The following is a 19,561-nucleotide window of genomic DNA, read 5'->3' as shown; positions in this document are numbered from 1 at the left end:
GCCTCAGGCAAACGCCAGATTAGCACCTCCCTAGAGGACAGAAGTTCTCTCACTGCTGACACAGCTGATTCTCATAGCCACTTGGCCTGGAGGTCAAACCCTCCCTGGAATTAGCTACAACAATCAAGATTTAACTATAAGACCACGAACAAAGACCACTAGGGGGTGCACCAAGGAAGCATAACAAAATGCGCAGACAAAGAAACAGGACAAAATTGTCAATGGAAGATATAGAGTTCAGAACCACACTTTTAAGGTCTCTCAAGAACTGTTTAGAAGCCGCCGATAAACTTAATGAGATCTACAAGAAAACTAATGAGACCCTCGATGTTGTGATAAAGGACCAACTAGAAATTAAGCATACACTGACTGAAATAAAGAATATTATACAGACTCCCGACAGCAGAACAGAGGAGCGCAAGAATCAAGTCAATGATTTGAAATGCGAGGAAGCAAAAAACACCCAACCGGAAAAGCAAAATGAAAAAAGAATCCAAAAATGCGAGGATAGTGTAAGGAGCCTCTGGGACAGCTTCAAGCGTACCAACATCAGAATTATAGGGGTGCCAGAAGATGAGAGAGAGCAAGATATTGAAAACCTATTTGAAGAAATAATGACAGAAAACTTCCCTCACCTGGTGAAAGAAATGGACTTACAGGTCCAAGAAGCGCGGAGAACCCCAAACAAAAGGAATCCAAAGAGGACCACACCAAGACACATCATAATTAAAATGCCAAGAGCAAAAGATAAAGAGAGAATCTTAAAAACAGCAAGAGAAAGAAACTCAGTTACCTACAAGGGAATACCCATACAACTGTCAGCTGATTTCTCAACAGAAACTTTGCAGGCCAGAAGGGAGTGGCAAGAAATATTCAAAGTGATGAATACCAAGAACCTACAACCAAGATTACTTTATCCAGCAAAGCTATCATTCAGAATTGAAGGTCAGATAAAGTGCTTCACAGATAAGGAAAAGCTAAAGGAGCTCATCACCACCAAACCAGGATTATATGAAATGCTGAAAGGTATCCTTTAAGAAGAGGAAGAGGAAGAAAAAGGTAAAGATACAAATTATGAACAACAAATATGCATCTATCAACAAGTGAATCTAAGAATCAAGTGAATAAATAATCCGATGAATAGAATGAACTGGTGATTATAATAGAATCAGGGACATAGAAAGGGAATGGACTGACTATTCTTGGGGGGGAAAGGGGTGTGGGAGATGCGGGAAGAGACTGGACAAAAATTGTGCACCTATGGATGAGGACAGTGGGTGGGGAGTGAGGGCGGAGGGTGGGGTGGGAACTGGGAGGAGGGGAGTTATGGGGGGAAAAAGAGGAACAAATGTAATAATCTGAACAATAAAGATTTAATTAAAAAAAATAAAATAAAATAAAGCATAGTGATTCATCACAAAAAAAAAAAGAACATCAACTCTTTTTGTTATCCTAATGCCTGGAACACTCCTCTCCCACCAAAGGAAGGCGAGTGCATTAGGATGATGTTGATCTAGAGCTGGGAAGACCATGAAGACATGTCCCTGCCCAGCCACCCCTCCCCTCTTTCTAGCCTCTACTGAAAATATAGCTGTTTCTACTCATTTACATACTGGGACTTGGGGTGGCGGGGGGGAGGGCATCCAGTTGCTAGAAAAATAGTTGGAAAACCATTGCTGAAAGCCATGTTTTTCTGCTTTAAATTAATTTCATTTTTAATGGCTTATGTGGAGAAATGGTAAGGATGAGGAGGATTACGTGGCAGGTACCACAGACCCAGAAGATAACCTTCATTGTCATAAGCATGAAATAAAGTGTATTTGAAAGGAACGAAGGGTTTATATTTTTCTTAACTAACAGCACCGATACCAAGTTTATTTCACATTGTAATGAAAGGAAAACAGAGCCTGGCCCACAGTTGTGTTTTACCCCAACCTAATTGGCAGTACTTGCTTTAGTAAAGTAATCTGGAGACCCAATAGAAAATCTGGCACAGTTGCTTTTTATATTGCCATCATTCCTCCTACTAAAAGTGGCTTGAAAATTATGGAATGTGTAACCCCAACTATTCCCTCATTATTTTGATGTTCAGTAAGGTCCTATATTATAGGGTTCCTCTTAAAGCTGAATAATATATGGTGAGTTGAAAAATGCTGTTTTGCTCAATTTACTTAATCATTTTTGCAATGTTTCCCCAAGTTCCCTGAAGATCAGGAACACCTGGAGTGCTTGACAAAAACAGATTCCTGGACTCCAAAACAAACCCACTGAACCAAAATTCACAGAGGGCCTGTCTAATAATCTACATGCACAACAGACACCCAGGAGGATTCTTATCTTCAGGGAAGTGGCAAAACTATGGAATGGAGGCAAATGGAGACCATCCTTAATAAATATCCTGATTTCCCATTCTGCCCAATGTGTATTCCTCCTATTGTGGAGTGGGGATTCAACTTGAGAAGTTAAAAACGTGGAGTCTTGGCAGATGAGCACAGCTGTCTTGCCAAGTCACTAGACTAGCTGACATGATCAGTTTGGGAATCAAAAGATAAATACTTTACATCTGAATGACATAACAGGTATGTAAAATAATATTATTTTTTCAATGTATTTAACTGTAAAAGCATTTGCTTCTTCATGATGAATGTCTCCTTCATCTTAATAAATCGTAAAGGGAAAATAGCTCCAGAATATGGCAGCTGAGGTGAGGAAGGTCCAGGCTGTGTTTATCTACTTATTGAAAAATTTCATGATGCGTTTTTGCATCACCCCCATGACCCTGGGGGGTGCTTCTGGGTTTCCTTTAAGCTATTCAAGGCTACTCTCCAGATGTTAAGCTGGAGTTCTCACATATTCATCCATTTGAAAGTCCTTCTACAAAATGATTGGTGTGTGTCTTCGTGGGTGACAAATGATTTCTCTCAACAAATAATGCATTAACTTTCCAAGAAAAGTGAAATATTGAGGGGCTCTCTGGTGAATTCAAACAGTGTAGACAATAAAGTGAGGAAAGGCATGTCAAGAGAATACATATTACTCGTGAGATGAGATTCACTTTGGCACCCTAAATGCACAACTAACCACTTAATCACTTTGGAGTTGGAATTGTGCAGACTGGCCAGCTTTACCTGCCTCCCTACCCTTCAAAACCCTTCAAAGGCTCACAGTCTCCTTCCTCCAGGATCAAGTCCAAGCTACTTAGCATGGCAAACAGAATGCTCTGAGGTCCAGCTTTACGCTCTCTCTTCATCTTTCCTCAGCCCTAAGCAATACTTGATGGTTCTACATCGGGAACCTCTTATCGCTTCCTATACGGATCCTGGTATTTCCTAATTGCACCTTTGCTGGTGCAATCCCCTCTACCTAGACTTGCTGCCCCAGCCCTGACTTGAGGACTTAGTTTAGGAGTTATATTTTCCAAGGAGCTACCCCTCCTCTGTACTCCAACTCAATCATTGAAATAATCAGTGTCATGATACTGTCTGAGCTTAAGAAGGTAGTGAGCTGTAGGACTAAGGAGCAAGGGAGCAAGAGAGCTTATTAGCTGTTATGCTTCCAGTGCCTAGTACAGAGCCTGGCCTATGAATGGTTCTCAAAAAGAGGGTTACTGACTAAAACAAAATATTAATCAGCCCTGAGAGTGTTTGTGAGTAGTGACAATGATGAGAGCAGATTATCCCTGCCAACATTGCCTTTCTGATGTCTGCTGGCCTTCAAAAATGACCACGGTAATGTCTTACTGCAGCCTTGGAAAGAAGGCCAGCAGTACAAAAAAAACACTGCATTCATTTTTGACGGGATACATTTGTTTGGTATGCTATGTGATTTTTTTTTTCTCTGCCCATTACGTGTACATTTAAAAAATTAGCTGCACCTTTTCCTTTTGAGGTGCTTAGTAACCATGTTGTTTCAGATACAAAGGCCTATAGAGCAGTGCCCACTGCCCTGTGAATAGGCCTTTTGTTCTCCCTGCTGTTTTGGTAGGAAATGGTTGCTATTTAGGTCTCCAAGAGGGAATATAAACTATGCTCACCTAATCAAACAGACCAATAAATACAGCAGTTAATCTGACAACTTCAAATTCCAGAGTTGCATTCTGAGAAACAATTTAACACCAACAATCATTGAAAGCCTATGCAGATCATAAGCCTTTGGTTACTAAGAGGTTTATTGTATTTTCTCTCATTTTTTATTAATTACTGCAAATGCCTGGTTCTAAATCACACTTCAGCATGGAGATTTCTCGCTGGTGGAAAAGAAAAGAAATCACATTGGAAAATGTAGCATTAAAGCTCAATATAAGACATGCTATCCAGATGTCAAAGAGAGCAGGGAAACAGTATGGGTGAATATAGGAGAGCAAAACATTACCCTATCGCATTGGTATGCTACAAAGGAGAATTGATCCAGAGGATCCGAGAAACCCAAGTGCAGGCCCATGCTGCCTAATGAGCTAGCTTGCCCATTGTTGAATCTCTTCAGATAGTTTCTTCAAACTAATCTGCCCTGTGGCTATGCAATAAAAAGCAGTACCTGCTTGTTCCCAGTTATTAACGGTTTTACAATGCCCCCACCAAGTCACCTTGAAGGTTTAGTCACCACTTGAGGAACAAAAGCACAGAAACAATACCGGTGTTAAAAAATAAACCCACCTAGTTCTCCCGATGCAATATATAATGATGCTTTACACCTAAACAACAACAAAAAGATCTCTTTACTTGAGGCATGGGATATAAATATCACCACTTAGAGCCTACCTACTTGCTAACAATTGCAGTAGCCTCCTAAAACCATGTCCTTGCAATAGACCAGGGAGCGGGGTCCAAGATACACACAGCACGTATTAAAAGCACTATTTGAACTATTCCTTCGCTCTTGAAAAAAATATCTAGTGTTTCTGGTTTCTAAAGGAGCCATTGTCACTTCTGGCTGAATGTTTATTTTACCGTCTCCCTGCACAGCGGAGGGCATTTCACCTATAAAGAGTGATTATAGAGCACTGGGACAATTTGAATACTCTAATCAATGCTAGTTAACGTGGAAATAAATAAACGTTTATGGCACCAGGGTTCCAACCCTTCATGGAAATTATTGTTAATTTATTGAATCAATAATCTTGGAACAATAAATTATGATGCCCTTTGTTTTACTAAGCCCTTCTCACAGTGTATTAAAAAGCTTTATAAATATTGCGATAGGCGGGGAGGAGTTTTTTTTAACCAAGTCTTTGTATGTGGTTCGCTCTGCAAGAGATCAGATTGTAAAAGTTAAAATTGTGTGTGTACAGAGCATGTGCAAGGGGGGTGGTGTGTGTAAGGACTTGAACATGAGTAGACACTAAAAAAAAAAAGTAATAATAATAATAATAATAATACTAGTCCCTGTACTACTTGAAGTGACTGAGGAATTTGAATTCTTTTTCTCATTAATCCTGTCACTGCTTGAGGTGATTTGGTTTTATTTGAGAATTTATTTAGTATTTTGAGAATTATTACATACTTTTTACAAATCAGGGAGAAAGGTTTTGGGTGATACAGGCTGGAAGCTGACTGCCCAGAAGGAATATTTGTCCTCAGTATTTTTCTCTCAGCCATAGAGAAAAATCTCAATCTGTTCTCCACCCAAACCCTGAGGGAAAACAAAACTCCCAGACTCCTTTGGAATTTTGTACCTCGGACTGTCCTGACTTCTTGAGGATGAGATAAAGTGCCCAAAGCAGGGTCTGGTACAGGGAGGTGGACTCTAAACAAAACCTAAGTTTCTCTCTCTAGGGCCAGGCTGGGACGGCTTCTCCACCCCCCACACAAGTCTAACAGGTCATGGGGATTGTATCCTCGCAATCTTTATTAGTTTTCTCATTATGTTTTTACCTTTCATAGCAATCGAAGTATCTTCGGGGTACCTATTCATCCTGTTACAAAACTGTACCCAAATGCAAACTCTCTGGCTTTAAAAAAATAAAATATAATGGAGAAAAGTGCACATTTGAGGTAATATCTGCAGATGAGACATTACTGTAGAAGCAATGTCCCAGAAGCACCTAACATCCAAAGCTTTCTGTACAGATTAAGCTCCTCTAATGGCTCTACAGCTACTCTATACAATTATCCGCTCGCTAACAGCATCCCTAGAAACAGACGTAAGGGATCTTTGAAGCCGAGCTCTGCATACCTTAATTACGGAACCAATTTGGGACACTATTTGTTCCAACATTTTTAAAAGGCCTTCCCTAGATTATAAGAACACATCTAATTCAGGATTATTTTCTGTGCTTGGAGACTGCAGACTTGAATGCAGGCTGTTGGAAGGGCCCCCCAGGGTGCCGGTGTTTGCCTCACATTCTGCTGGGGGGGTTTATAGTTTTTGTTACAGGAATGACCTAAAACCAGAAATATGATTCCCTGGAGCTGCCCTTGTGACAGAAGTTTTCACTCCTTGGGACCAACTCTGACCATGGGACATAATAATTTAGCACCTGCAGAGCCTAACAGGGAAACTAGACACTGACAACTGATGGAATCTCCATCAATCATTGGTATATTGCTTTGAGGAACTCTCTGTGAGTTCAGTAAAATTTCAAGGAATCTTCCTGGGATTCTGAAGAGTTAAAGAGATATACTGGACCCAGTGAGGGAAAGGAGATTCAATATGTATTGAACACCAATAATAAGCCATGAGGGATGCTTAATTAACCAAATCCTCCCAGAGTTGACATTGGCAGTGGCCTTCAGACTGATCCACATGCAAGAGATTGCTCCAAAGAAACCCTGGGCAGGGCTTGCTTTCCAGAGCGGCTATGGCTAACGTAAGGATTCTACTTAAATTGTAATTTTCTTTCCTCCTGCCTACATATTACCAAAACAGCTCTAGAGCCCCTGAAATTGGCTGCAGGTTGAAGAAAAATCAATTCCATGAATATTAATTACATTCAACTGCTCACAAGAAGAATCAGGATTCTGGGCTAATTAAGAACTGACATTAAACATAAAAATATGGCTACCGTATACAGACTGGTTTCTATATGGTGAATAGTACTATCATAGGAGACATATATTATTTGATTTAGTTCTCATACCAAATCTTTGAGTAATGTATTGTGATCTTGGTTTTAGAAACAAGACTGGAGATGAAGAGGGGTTTAGGGATTTACTCAAGGTAACACAGTGACAGAGCCAGAGACACATCTGGGCCTTCCTAGATCCAAAGGTCCTCCTTGTGCCACTAGGCTATGCAGACAGACTCCCCTTAAAATTATTTGGTGGCTTCAGTCTACATATCTTCAGGGATTTGAAGGCTTTTTAAAAATTATCTCTTATACTCATGAAAATTAATCTAAACCTTGCCCTCACAGATATTCTGCACTCTGAAATACTTATAAAGAAAGATTCAATAGTCATTATGTAGGTACAAAATAGATTTCATTGAATTCATTCATAAATAGGGAGGCTCAATATTGATTTAATGTTAGTATGCCTGTTAATGTTAAAGCTTATTAACTGTACTTTTTCAGAATTAACCTTTTCATGCTCACGCTCTTCCCCTTAGTGCTCAGTAGAATGGATTCTCTCCTCATGTTAGGTGAGACGCACAAGCTACCTCAAGCAATGGGATAACATGTTATTATGTGGATACATGTACTAAAACCTGAATCTTGGGGGAATCCAAGAACAGCCATGTATCTGAGCTTCACAGAGATGAAAGCATAATATAAAAACAAGAAGGACCTAAGACAGATCTAGAAATCGACTTATTTTGTCACTTCATGTTGTGGATACCAGCATTCACTCCCCAGACTCTCCTTTTAGGGCTGAGATTCTCATCCCTACCTTCCCACCTCTAACCTCACCCTCACTCCCCTGATAATGGATAGCTGAGTCTCTCTCTAGGAACTTCCCTTGGTAAAAGGGTGCCATCTTGCTCAAAGTCACACACCCTGCTGGGAAACAGCCCTCAAACAAAGACTGGCTGATGTGAGGGTTCAAGGGCTCTGCCTCTTGCCTCATTTAGGCACAACTGTGATGGGCCACCCCAGTTTCAGAGCTTCCATTGGATCAGATGAGGCCCTGTTGCCACTGCATCTGAGTTCAGTCTCTCCCTCTGCCTAATATAGCTTTCTCTCTCTCTCTCTCTCTCTCTCTCTCTCTCTCTCTCTCTCTCTCTCTCTCTCTCCCTATTCCCCAGAGAACTGTCCCCACTAAACCTCCTGCACACAAGTCTCCATCTCAGAGTTGGTTTCCTAAAATGTGTCTTAAGACACAGAAGCTTCTCAAAGCTTTGCGGTGACAGTCCTTCTCTGGCTTTACGTCCTCTGTTCTTGTCACTACCAGTCAATATTGTCACCCTAGATTAAATGCTATTTCTTTTCTATCTCATGGCTCCTGTTTTTCCTGTATACATGTAACTTTTATTTACTCACAGTGTTAGTTTTCTCTAGGTCCTTCATGGCATGCCTGTCTCCCCTGCCCCCCCCCCACCCCCCAATTGGTCTTCTTTAGGCAGAGTTTTAGTGCCAGACCATCATTTCATGTATCACCAGCAATACTATGGATCTGGTTAATTTTGGATCAGACAGACAGCCTGACTGGTCTGTCTAGAGCAGTGATGGCGAACCTATGACACACGTGTCAGAGGTGTCATGCGAAGTCATTATTTTGGTTGATTTTTCTTTGTTAAATGGCATTTAAGTATATAAAATAAATATCAAAAATATAAGTCTTTGTTTTACTATGGTTGCAAATATCAAAAAATTTCTATATGTGACACGGCACCAGAGTTAAGTTAGGGTTTTTCAAAATGCTGACACACCGAGATGGAGGAGAACTAAGGTATAAAATATGGCCACCCTGATTTGAAAAAAGCTCAAAGTAGAGGGAACCATGGGTGTGAACATTTTTCTTGGGAGGGAAGGTGGACTTGGCTGGCACTGTGACTAGCCTGTCCACTGAATTGTTATAGACTGAAAATTTGTGTCCCCCCCACCCCAAATCCATGTACTGAAATCCTAACTCCCAGCATGATGGCATTGGGAGATGAGGCCTTTGGCGGGTAATTAGGTGTGGAACACTCATGAATGGGACTTGTACCCTTAAAGAAGAGAAAGAGAGCTTGCTCTTCCCCCTGCTGCTGCCATGAGAGGAAACGATGGGAAGACAGGCATTGGCAAACCAGAAAGTGATACTTCACTAGACATTGGACCTGCCGGCACCTTGATCTTGCTTGGACTTCCTAGCCTCCAGAACTGTAAGAAATAACAGCTTGTTGCTTAAGTCACCCAGTCTATGGTAATTCGTCCTAGTATCCCAAACTGACTAAGACAGCATTAGAACCAAATCTAACCCTAGTCAACATATTGGTGATACTTAGAAATTCGTTAGACAAATATTTATTGAGCACCTATTAAGTAGGCTCTAGTTTAGGCAGGGAAATAGAGTAGTAAACAAAATGGCATAAACTCCTGCCCTTGTGGAGTTTACATTTTTGTGTGAAGGACAGAAAAAAATATAAATAATTGAAATTCAAAGAGAATAATAACAGTCTCAATAAATGTATACCTTTACTCTGACAAAACTTCCTTCCTGATCCTCAAAAGGGAAGGCAAGTTGATCTTTCACCTCCTTTCTCTGCCCATCCTCACCTTTTGGCGTAAATGGGCAAGTAAATGGAAGAGAGATAGAAGGAAGGGAAGAACCCAAAGCCTTAAATAATATACTTCATTAATAAATTTAGCTTTACAAGTAAGCAATAAAAATCTTAGCCTGAGAGAGAATTCTTTTTTCTCTATTTAGTCTGTTTCATCCAGTCATTTATAATTTTTGGCAACATTTATATAGCATTTTTACAGTTTAAAAAGCATTCCCATTTAATCATTCATTTAGTCGTTCATTCAGCGAACATTTATTATTTAATTATATGCATCAGGCCCATATTTCATCTCCTTTATCCCCAGTGCAACTCTGAGAGGAAGGTAAATATTATTAGCATACCTGTTTACCAGATGATTTTCGAGGGGAAAATAAAGCTCAGAGGTAGATAGCAAGCAGAACAGGAAAACAGGCTTTGGAGCCAAGCCTGCTAAGATTTGTTTCCATATATGTATATCTATAGAAATATCCTTTCACATGCAAAAAAAAATTTTAAGTTGATTTACAATAGCACATTCAATTCAACAAGATAAAAAATATAAATAGATTGAAAGAACTTAATGAAGAAACAATAATAGAGGAAAGGAAAGATGAGAACAAAGAGCAAATTAGAAAACAGGTATGTATGGTAATGATGTTAACAAAAAACTTTTGTAATTACTAGCATTGAGCCTCAATATTTTATAAGTTTTATGGCTATTGTGGGGGGGGAGGGGGGGGTGAAAAAGAGAAAAAAAGAATGATGGTTTTTCAATGAATGAATTCCAAGGGAGGGAGAAAAAAGATAGAACTTATAGGTTAAAAGAGAATTAGGATATATTATCCAAATATAATATGTAAATCTTGATCCAAACAAACCAACTACAAAAAAACATGATTTATAAAATAAATGGAGAAATTTTAACGGACCTTTTTTTTTGGTATATTAAGGAATTTCTAATTACCACAGGTGTGATAGTGATATTGTGTTTATGTTTTTCAAAAGAGACATAACCTTTAAGATGCATGCTGAATTATTTGCAGCTAAATTGAAAAAAGGAAAACCACAATAGCTTTACAGGTAAGATTCCTGTTTTTTACATATTAGTTTTGTGTCTTTGGGCCACTTCTCTCGCTTTTTTCTCCTATAAGTTTAGGAAAATGAAATAAATATATTGCCCAGGAGTTGGGGGAAGATTAAATAAGATAGATATGTACAATTGATCCTCATTGTGAATATCCTACCTGCTAAAATTTATTTGAAACCCCAAAATCAGTCCTTTAGTGCTTTTGTGATGATTGACAGATAAGCACAGAGCAGCCAAAAAATTGAGTCACCTGACACATGTGTTCCCAACTGAGTTCCCACAAGGTGACACTCTGCCTTTTTTTCTGCTCTCATACTCCAAACCAGTATCTTTTTCATGGTATAGTTAATGCCATGCTGTTTGCATGTTTGTGTTTTTGTTGATGATTTCACTATTTATAATGCCCCCAAGCATAGGGCTGACATGCTGTCTAGTGTTCCTAAGCACAGGAAGGCCATGATGTACCTTACAGAGAAAATGTATGTGTTAGCTAAGCTTTACTCAGGCACGAATGATAGCATTATTAACCATGAGTTCAATGTTAACAAATCAATAATACAATAGTAATGTCTTTAAACAGAAACACCCATAAAATGTTGTGACCATGGGCTTATAGGAACCTAACCTTGTATTTGGCCAAAGGTGCAGTTGGTCAGTATTTACTAATTCAGTGTTCATGGCAACTTTATAAAATGCAACTACCACAAATAGAAAGAATCAAGTGTATGTAAAAGGCTTAGGCTCATGCCTTCCTTAGAGCAAGTGCTCCACAAATGTTTTCTTCTCTGCCCTTAAGCATTACAGATCAGACCCAAACCCTGTTCTTCAGACTCATGCTCTGGGTTCTTTATTCCTGACATAGCTCCCCAGACTGTGAGTACATTGCGATGTGTGTAACACACTATTTGATCAAATAGACTTTTAGCTGGATGTAGATTTTCCAACTTTCAGTGGATTTTTATTTATCTGGGGTTACCCTGCTAATCAGAAAGTACACTGGGCTTGGAATTAGAGAGCCTGGGCCAAGCTTCTGATCTTCTATGAGATGTGTGACCCATGGTCATGTCTCAAGCACTTAGATGTTCTCATTGACAATAACATTAAAAAAATAGAATGACTTCGTTCCATAGTGGGAGGTGAAGGCGAGAAATTAATATAATCTGGAGAAGCTAAGGAAACAGTTTAAAAACAAGTTTAAAGCTGTCATCTCTTCTTTTGGCACCATTGTCTGTCCCCACCGTACTGGAACATGCTGCATCTCTCCCTTTATAATTTCTAAATCTGCCTTTTTTGGGGCTTCTTAATAGGTAAGCCAGAACTACTCAACACTTCAGGATAAACATGCTTCCTGGATCATTAATTTTACTAGAATGTTCATCGAGAAAAATATATTACAATACAATTTATTCAGCTATGGCTCAATAGTTCTACATGGAGGATGAAGTACATCCTTTTGGTAACCTGCAGTATATCTTCTCCACTCGCCTCCGATTTCAGTAAAGGACAGTTCTCTTGCAAACCAACAGCATTCCAGGCTGAGCACCCGACAGGCCTCTTAATATTCTGTCTCAAGCCCTTAAGCCTTAGGAGCTCAATCAAGCTGCAAGTAGGGAAGATCCACAGTGCAGCGTAGTGCATGCCCCTGGGAAAAATCCACAACTAATGAGGGATAATAAGTGCCCCACCTCCCTGTCCCAGAGGAACAGTTCTGAGGAGATATGCACATGGTTCCTCAGAGGGCTGAGCTCCAGTTGCCTGCAAGAGGAAGCGGCTCAGTGATGCATCCTATATTGGCTTTTCTCCTTCCTGCCTTCCTCACTCTTCCTACTCTCACCTTCCCAATAACCTACCTGCACCCACGTCCTTGTCTCGGGCTCTGCTTCAGGCTTAAGGGGAGCCATTTGGCTGGGAGAACGGACTTGAGCTACATTTGCTCAGCACTTTACATTAAACTAAAGCAGTCCAATGGTTCGTTGTTTTTTTAATAGTTCGTTTTAAAATATTGAACTGTCAACAGATATTTGGTATATACTTGAAAGCATAATTCTAAGAAATAAAAGATGTATTAAGAAGTAAAAGATGTTAAAATACTTCTCTCTTATAGTAGGTACTTTAGACCATGCTCTAAACGCCAACCCATTCTCTTCTCTGATTAAGGCTCTTGAGTGGAAAATAATAAAACAATTCCAATCTTAATCTTTAATACTCCCCACTCACATGACCAGTCAGGAGTGACTATATCTGAATGCCACTGCCAAGGTCTACAGAACTGCTGTTTAGCAGGTGGGGCTTGGGATGTTTAAGTGTTTATCTTGCTCACTATGAGGCTCTAGGGAACCATATCATAAGAAGAGTCTGCCCTACTTCTCAGGCAAAAGAAAATGGAAGGCTGATTCAATAACTGGATAACTGTGGCTATATGAGCCACACAAACATAAAAGGAACTTCCTTACAAATCTGGTCAGAAAGCTATATACACTTGGTATGTTGTTCTGCTGTAGAGGACTTCAGGAACCACTGCTTAAAAAACAGCCATCATGATTAAGGCTCTTCCTAAACATAAAAAATATTCACTGCATCCCAATTGGATAAATACACGTATTTGGACACCCTTTCCCTTGCTGGTCATTTGTCCTTGGGAATGGTAGCATAAACATTGTTGCTGCTATTTCAACATAAAACTGAAGAAAGGAAGTAAATGAAAGGAAATTAGTGGCTGATTTTTAACTTTTAGGCATGTGATTGAATTTCAAGTTATACCTATTAAGCTGTTATTCAGGATGCCAGATTCTCTGATGAAGCATCTTTCAACTGACATTACAATCTGCATTTCATACAGAAGGGTCTTCTCAAAGTTGTATAAGATGTAAGTACAAACTCTGGCAGGGAGATCTAGGTTGCACGTGCCCTATTGAAGTTCAAGCAAAACTGCACTGTTTGTACAAGACTTCCATCCTCATCCTCATTGGCTTGGATTTTGTTTTCTTTGGAGAGGGGTGACAAATAAACAAAACCCTCTATCAAAAGCAGCGAGGAAGTCACAGTTTACAATTATAGTCTCTTTTAAAGATTTAACAGCATTACTTTTATCCCTTATATAGCCACCCCTGAATGCCTTGAATGTGGAAATCTTAATGGCCTCATATTGGCCTCTGGCAACAAATTAATGGTCCAGTTATGAACATATTGTATGTAAATGAAAGCTTGAGTGTTTGCCTCCTCATCTTTTAAAATACTGGGACTCAAATCCTGCTTTTGATGAAAAGTAAAAGCACAGCCAAACTAACTGCTACTCATCCATCAGCTTCTCCCCGTATGCCCTGATTTCATGCAGTTCCCAAGCAGTGATGCTTTCCAAACCTGGAGGATGGAATAGAACTGGTGACATGATAAAATCCTACTGAATCACACCTATGCCATATTCTACTACTTTGATTCCATCACCAGAAACCATGTGTCCTAGGCATCAACTATAACTGCCTGGTGCAAGAAGAATTACATAAGTCACAATGACTTTATTTTTCCTTCTTTAAAATGGAAGAGAAGACATTAAAAACTTTCATGGTTATGCAAGAATACCTCATTCATATTGATATACACCTGAACATAAACCTGTTTCTTTGTGAGTGAAAGCAGTTTGAAAATGATATTTCATGTAAATGTCCTTATAATTTTGTTTCTGGAACTCTTCAACTGTCTATTGGTGGTTGTGTGTTAAAGTTTTTTGCAAGCATACTTGAGGTGAATTGATCTGTAGCTTATACTCACTATATATTATCACCCTGTGCTAAAAATCAGCACAGAGTTTTCTAAGTCCAGCCACTGAGGGAGCAGTAAGGGTATGCAGTCCTGGGGCATAGTGACAGATTATGTGGTAAATAAAATGTAGAATTTAACACTGGATTTATTAATAAGTATATTCTAATGTAACTCATTTATTACTCAAACATTTACTCAGCACCTATTATGTGATCCACACTATATATTCCCTGGGAATTCAAAAGTAATGAAAATAACTAAGAACCTATAGTCTAGTGAGCAAGGTGGGTAAACAGTTATAATGAAAGAGAGAAGGGCTAACCTAGGTTGCACAGAAGGCTAGAAAGATGAATTGATAGATGATGAGGCAGTTGTATTTTATAGTTCCATGAAAAAGTGAACTTGATTTGCATCACTTCAAGTCCACATGGCCTTCCTCAGAAATATCTTCTCAGTAAATTAAGAAAATTCAATGAGAGTTTCTACCTTTTGATACTCGGATGCCCTAGTGTAAGGAAGGGGAGGAAAGTGATTGATTTTTGCTCCCATCGCTGCTTGATGGCCATCATCATGGTCTGAGTCAACTCTGAAGCATAACTCACAGTTCTTATCTCGGCAGCTGCACACAGGGCTCTGACTGCTCACACGGGGATGCAAACAGATGATGGAAATCGCTAACAGAAATGTAGGCGAGATGAGCCTGCTATTACTTTAGATTTATTCTCTCTCCCCCTTTTTTTGGCAAGTTCTAAGAAGGATGGACTATAGGCTCCTTATTATGCAGAAATAGCATTTGAGAAAGACTAGAAGGAAGGAAAAAAGAGAAAAGGGAAGGAAGAAAAGGAGGAAAGAAGAAAGGGGACAGGAAGAAATAAAGGCATGAAAGATAGCTATAGTATTTGGAATAAGAGAAATGTTTTTCCTGCTATAGAAAAATAACCACAAGTCACACAGCATCAATTAACACCGAGAATAAAGAAATTTGGGGAAATAAATGCTAGCCCACAGTCCTCTCACAAATTGACTTTATCACTGGACAGTCAGCCATCTATTTTTAAACAGACTGGGTCATTATCACCTTGCCTGCCTGTCTATCTATTAGCAAAAGCTGTGTGTTAATTTTTCTGGGACCAATTCTGGTGTGTGGAGCATACTAGCCAAATTGGAAAATAACTGAATCTTTGGAAGCAAATGACCACAGCATGTAGTTCTCCCATTCTACAGAGTACAGATCACATGGATGGTGGACATCATACACAATCACATGGACACTTTGTAGGGATTAAGGAGGTTCAAAGATTATCTCTGAAGTCCCTTTTAGAAGAGAGAATAACACTTTGCATCTGGGGCCCAGACTCCCTTCTTAGACATTCTCTTGGCTCATAGCATTTCTTTACTATAATCAAGCAAAAATTAAATAAATAAAAGGGCATTAACATGCTCTAAGAAGGGAGATTCTCTACTCTTAAAATAAGAGACAGGTCTCCCTTCTTTGCTTAATACTTATTGAATGTTTCTCAAGACATTCAATTTGCTTTGACGTTCTCATGTTTGTCACACAGATGAATTAATACAGTTGTTAAGCACATCAAATAAGATAATTTGCCTGGAGGGAAATCACAGACAAGCAGAATTGTCAGGAAACTATTTTAGAAGTTTACACTAAACGTTGTTGCTGTGCAGTTAAATAATAAAACTTAAAATGGTAACAACTTTGAGTATCTTCTTTAAATTGGTCTTTCACTTAGAATGTGGTCTCTAATTAGGATAATAATGACATTCAATCATTTATTTACTTTTTTTAAATATATGTTATTGATTTTTTACAGAGAGGAAGGGAGAGAGATAGTTAGAAACATCGATGAGAGAGAAACATCGATCAGCTGCCTCCTGCACATCTCCTACTGGGGATGTGCCCGCAACCCAGGTACATGCCCTTGACCGGAATCGAACCTGGGACCTTTCAGTACGCAGGCCGACGCTCTATCCACTGAGCCAAACCGGTTTTGGCTCAATCATTTATTCAATACATATGTATTGAAGATCCACTATGCAAAAGTCACTGTTCTAGGCTCTGGGGAGAAAATGTAACAAACAACAAAACAAACAAAAATCAGCTCATAGATACAGACAACCTAATAGTGATTACCAGCGGGGAAGGGGATAGGAGGGAGGCAGAAGTGGGTAAAAGGGGTTAAATATATGGCAACGGAAAGAAACTAGACTTCAGGTGGTGAGCACACAATAGAGTATACAGATGTTGAACTAAGTTGTTGTACAAATTAAAATTACATAATGTTATTAACCAATGTTTCCCCAGTAAATTAAAAAAAAGATCTCCCTCCTATATGGAGTCTATATTTCAGCAGAGAAGATAATCAATGTATAAACAAACAATTATATAAGATGATTTCAAATATATATAAGTGCAAGGAAGATAATGATCTATAACAATGGGACAGAGAATGACTGTGGGGCACGGAGCCATTTCAGCGTGGTAACACAAGATCTCTCGGAACTGAGACAAGAGTGACAAAATGAAGGGAGATATGCAAAGAATTAGGGTAAAAGTATTTCAGGCAGAGGGAATAGGAAGTACAAAGGACTTCGGACAGTTAATATGTTTTGTATAGTTCTTTATATCTTAGAACACTTTCATATATATTGTTTCATTTGATCCTCACTACCTGTAGTATCTTGAAGTAAAGATACTACAGGTAATATTATTCTCACCTTCAAATAATAAATCACACATCCAATGGCGAATCAGACAAGGTCTTATGATGCCTCTGCTTTCTAATACATTGTGATACTTCCTGTGTCTCAGTGATTAGGAAGATTGTATAACCATCTGAGCAGGTGGTTTAATTATTAGCTCCATTTTTTTCTTCCTTTCATGTAGGAAGTAGAGAAAGCTTGAACTCTGAGTCCAAAGGAACTTTATTTGAGTTTCAGTCCTGCCAGAATATTAACTGATATATGCTACCTTCTTGACAGTTACCACAGATAGATCATCCACTTGCCTCTTAAAGCCAAACACTCCCCTTGGACCCAGGATCCCAGTCCCTCTAGCCTACTAAGGATATAACTGCAGAAATCCTCCCCTCTCTCTTGCATCATTACATTTTCTTTCTCTACCAGATCATCCCCAGTCACATAGTTAATATGTGACTATTTCTCCCACCAAAGACAAGACAAAGTTCTCCCCAACATGCCATGTCTTGGCTCCTCTCTTTTCTAATACTGCCCCCCTCCCCCAAAGCTTATTATTACCAATTCTTTTATTCCTATTCACTATATTCTCCATAGTCCAGCTGATCAGGATAAAAACGTTACCTCTCTCACAGTCCTTATACAATCTGACAGCAAGTCCAATTGTCTCTACCTTCAAAATATATCCAGAATCTAACCACTTTTTACCATATCCGCTGCGCCAACCCTAGTCCAAACCACCACCATCTCTCGCCTGGATTACTAACAGTCTCCTAACAGGCCTGCCTGCTGCTGCAGTCGATGCCCAGTGCAGCAGCCAGAGGGATCCTTTTCAAAAGTCAGCCAGATTGGTCACTCCTTGACTCAAAACTCTCCAGTGGCTCTCATCTTGCTCAGAGTTAAATCAAAGTCCTTACACTGACCTGTAAGGCCACCCCCCAAACCCCTTTGACCTTATTTCCTACTTCCCTCCCCTTGGGTCACCCAGCTCTTACCTCATGGACTTCTATCCCCTGACTCATCTCCTAGAATGTGAGCTCCACAAAGTCTTTGTCTGTCAGGGGTCTTTGTCTGTATGGGTCACTCATGTATCCCAAGGGCCTGGAACAGTGCCTGCCATATAGTAGGCATGTAATGTGTATGTGTTGAATGAGTAGTCCATGCCCACCTGACATAAAGTTAGGTGCAGATTTGCTTGGTTTTCATTTAATCTAATTGGTATATATAATTCCATCAGATCATGTCACAATGCCAATTATTGAATATCGTTCTCTCTTAAATAAATAAAACTACAAGTTGTGAAACTCTATCTCCCTATGTTTCATGCAGACGTAGCCATTTATTAATATCTCTCATATATTAAAAAGCTGTTCAATTGGCTGCAACCTTAGTTTCAGAATCTGACCTCCACATTGAAGGAAATATTGTTTCCTATTGTTCAGATTATTGGTTCACCACTACTTAAATAGTTAAAAAATAATCTCAAAATAAGCAATTTATTCCTTCCCAAAGAATCAGAATCAAATCTACTACTGAGTTTCTTTTGGGATCAGTGAAAGCTGCCATGAGAATACAGAATGTCTTTAACTCGTTCATATAAATTGAAAACGGCTTCTTATGAAATAGAAACAAAACAAATACTTCTTTTTAAAATACTTTGTGGCTTAGTAATTGAATTAGAACTTTCTCTGGATTAATCAAGAATCTTTCCATACACATCAGAGGTGATGATAAAAACAAGGTGTTCAATGTATTGTGGTGATTATTTCGCAATATATACATGAATCAAATCATTATATTCTACATCTGAAATTAATATGTTACATATCAATTACATCACAATTAAAAATAATACCCAAAGGGCTCAAATACAGCTAGAACACCCATATATGGAAAAGCTGCTCTATTGGCTGCTACCATAGTTTACATTGTATAAATAAATGACAGGGAAAACATAACATCCTATCTAATAAAAGAGAAACATGGTAATTAGCGTACGTCCGCTACCCTTCCCATTGGCTAATCAGCAAGATATGCAAATTAACTGCCAGCCAAGATGGCGGCCGGCAGCCAGACAGCTTGAAACTAACATGAGACTTGCTTGCTTTAGTGACAGAGGAAACCAACCTTCCCCGCCTGCCTTGCCGGCCTCTGAGCTTGCAGTTTGAAACATTGTTACAAATATAGAAGCTAAACAAAACCCCAGAAACCTACTTTTAGCCCGCCGGGATCTCAGAGCTGGAGTTGATACAGAGTTTCGATTATAGAACCCAAACAAACCAGATACCTGCTTTCAGCAGCAGAGGCCTCAGAGCTGTAACCACAGCTAAAGCTGGCCCAGAATAAAAAAAAGGAAAAAAAGGAGCAGTTGGGAGCTTCAGT

Source organism: Myotis nattereri, assembly GCF_964212035.1.
Source record: "Myotis nattereri genome assembly, chromosome: 2".
NCBI classification, from domain to species: Eukaryota; Metazoa; Chordata; class Mammalia; order Chiroptera; family Vespertilionidae; genus Myotis; species Myotis nattereri.
Note: the sequence above shows the minus strand (reverse complement) of the source record.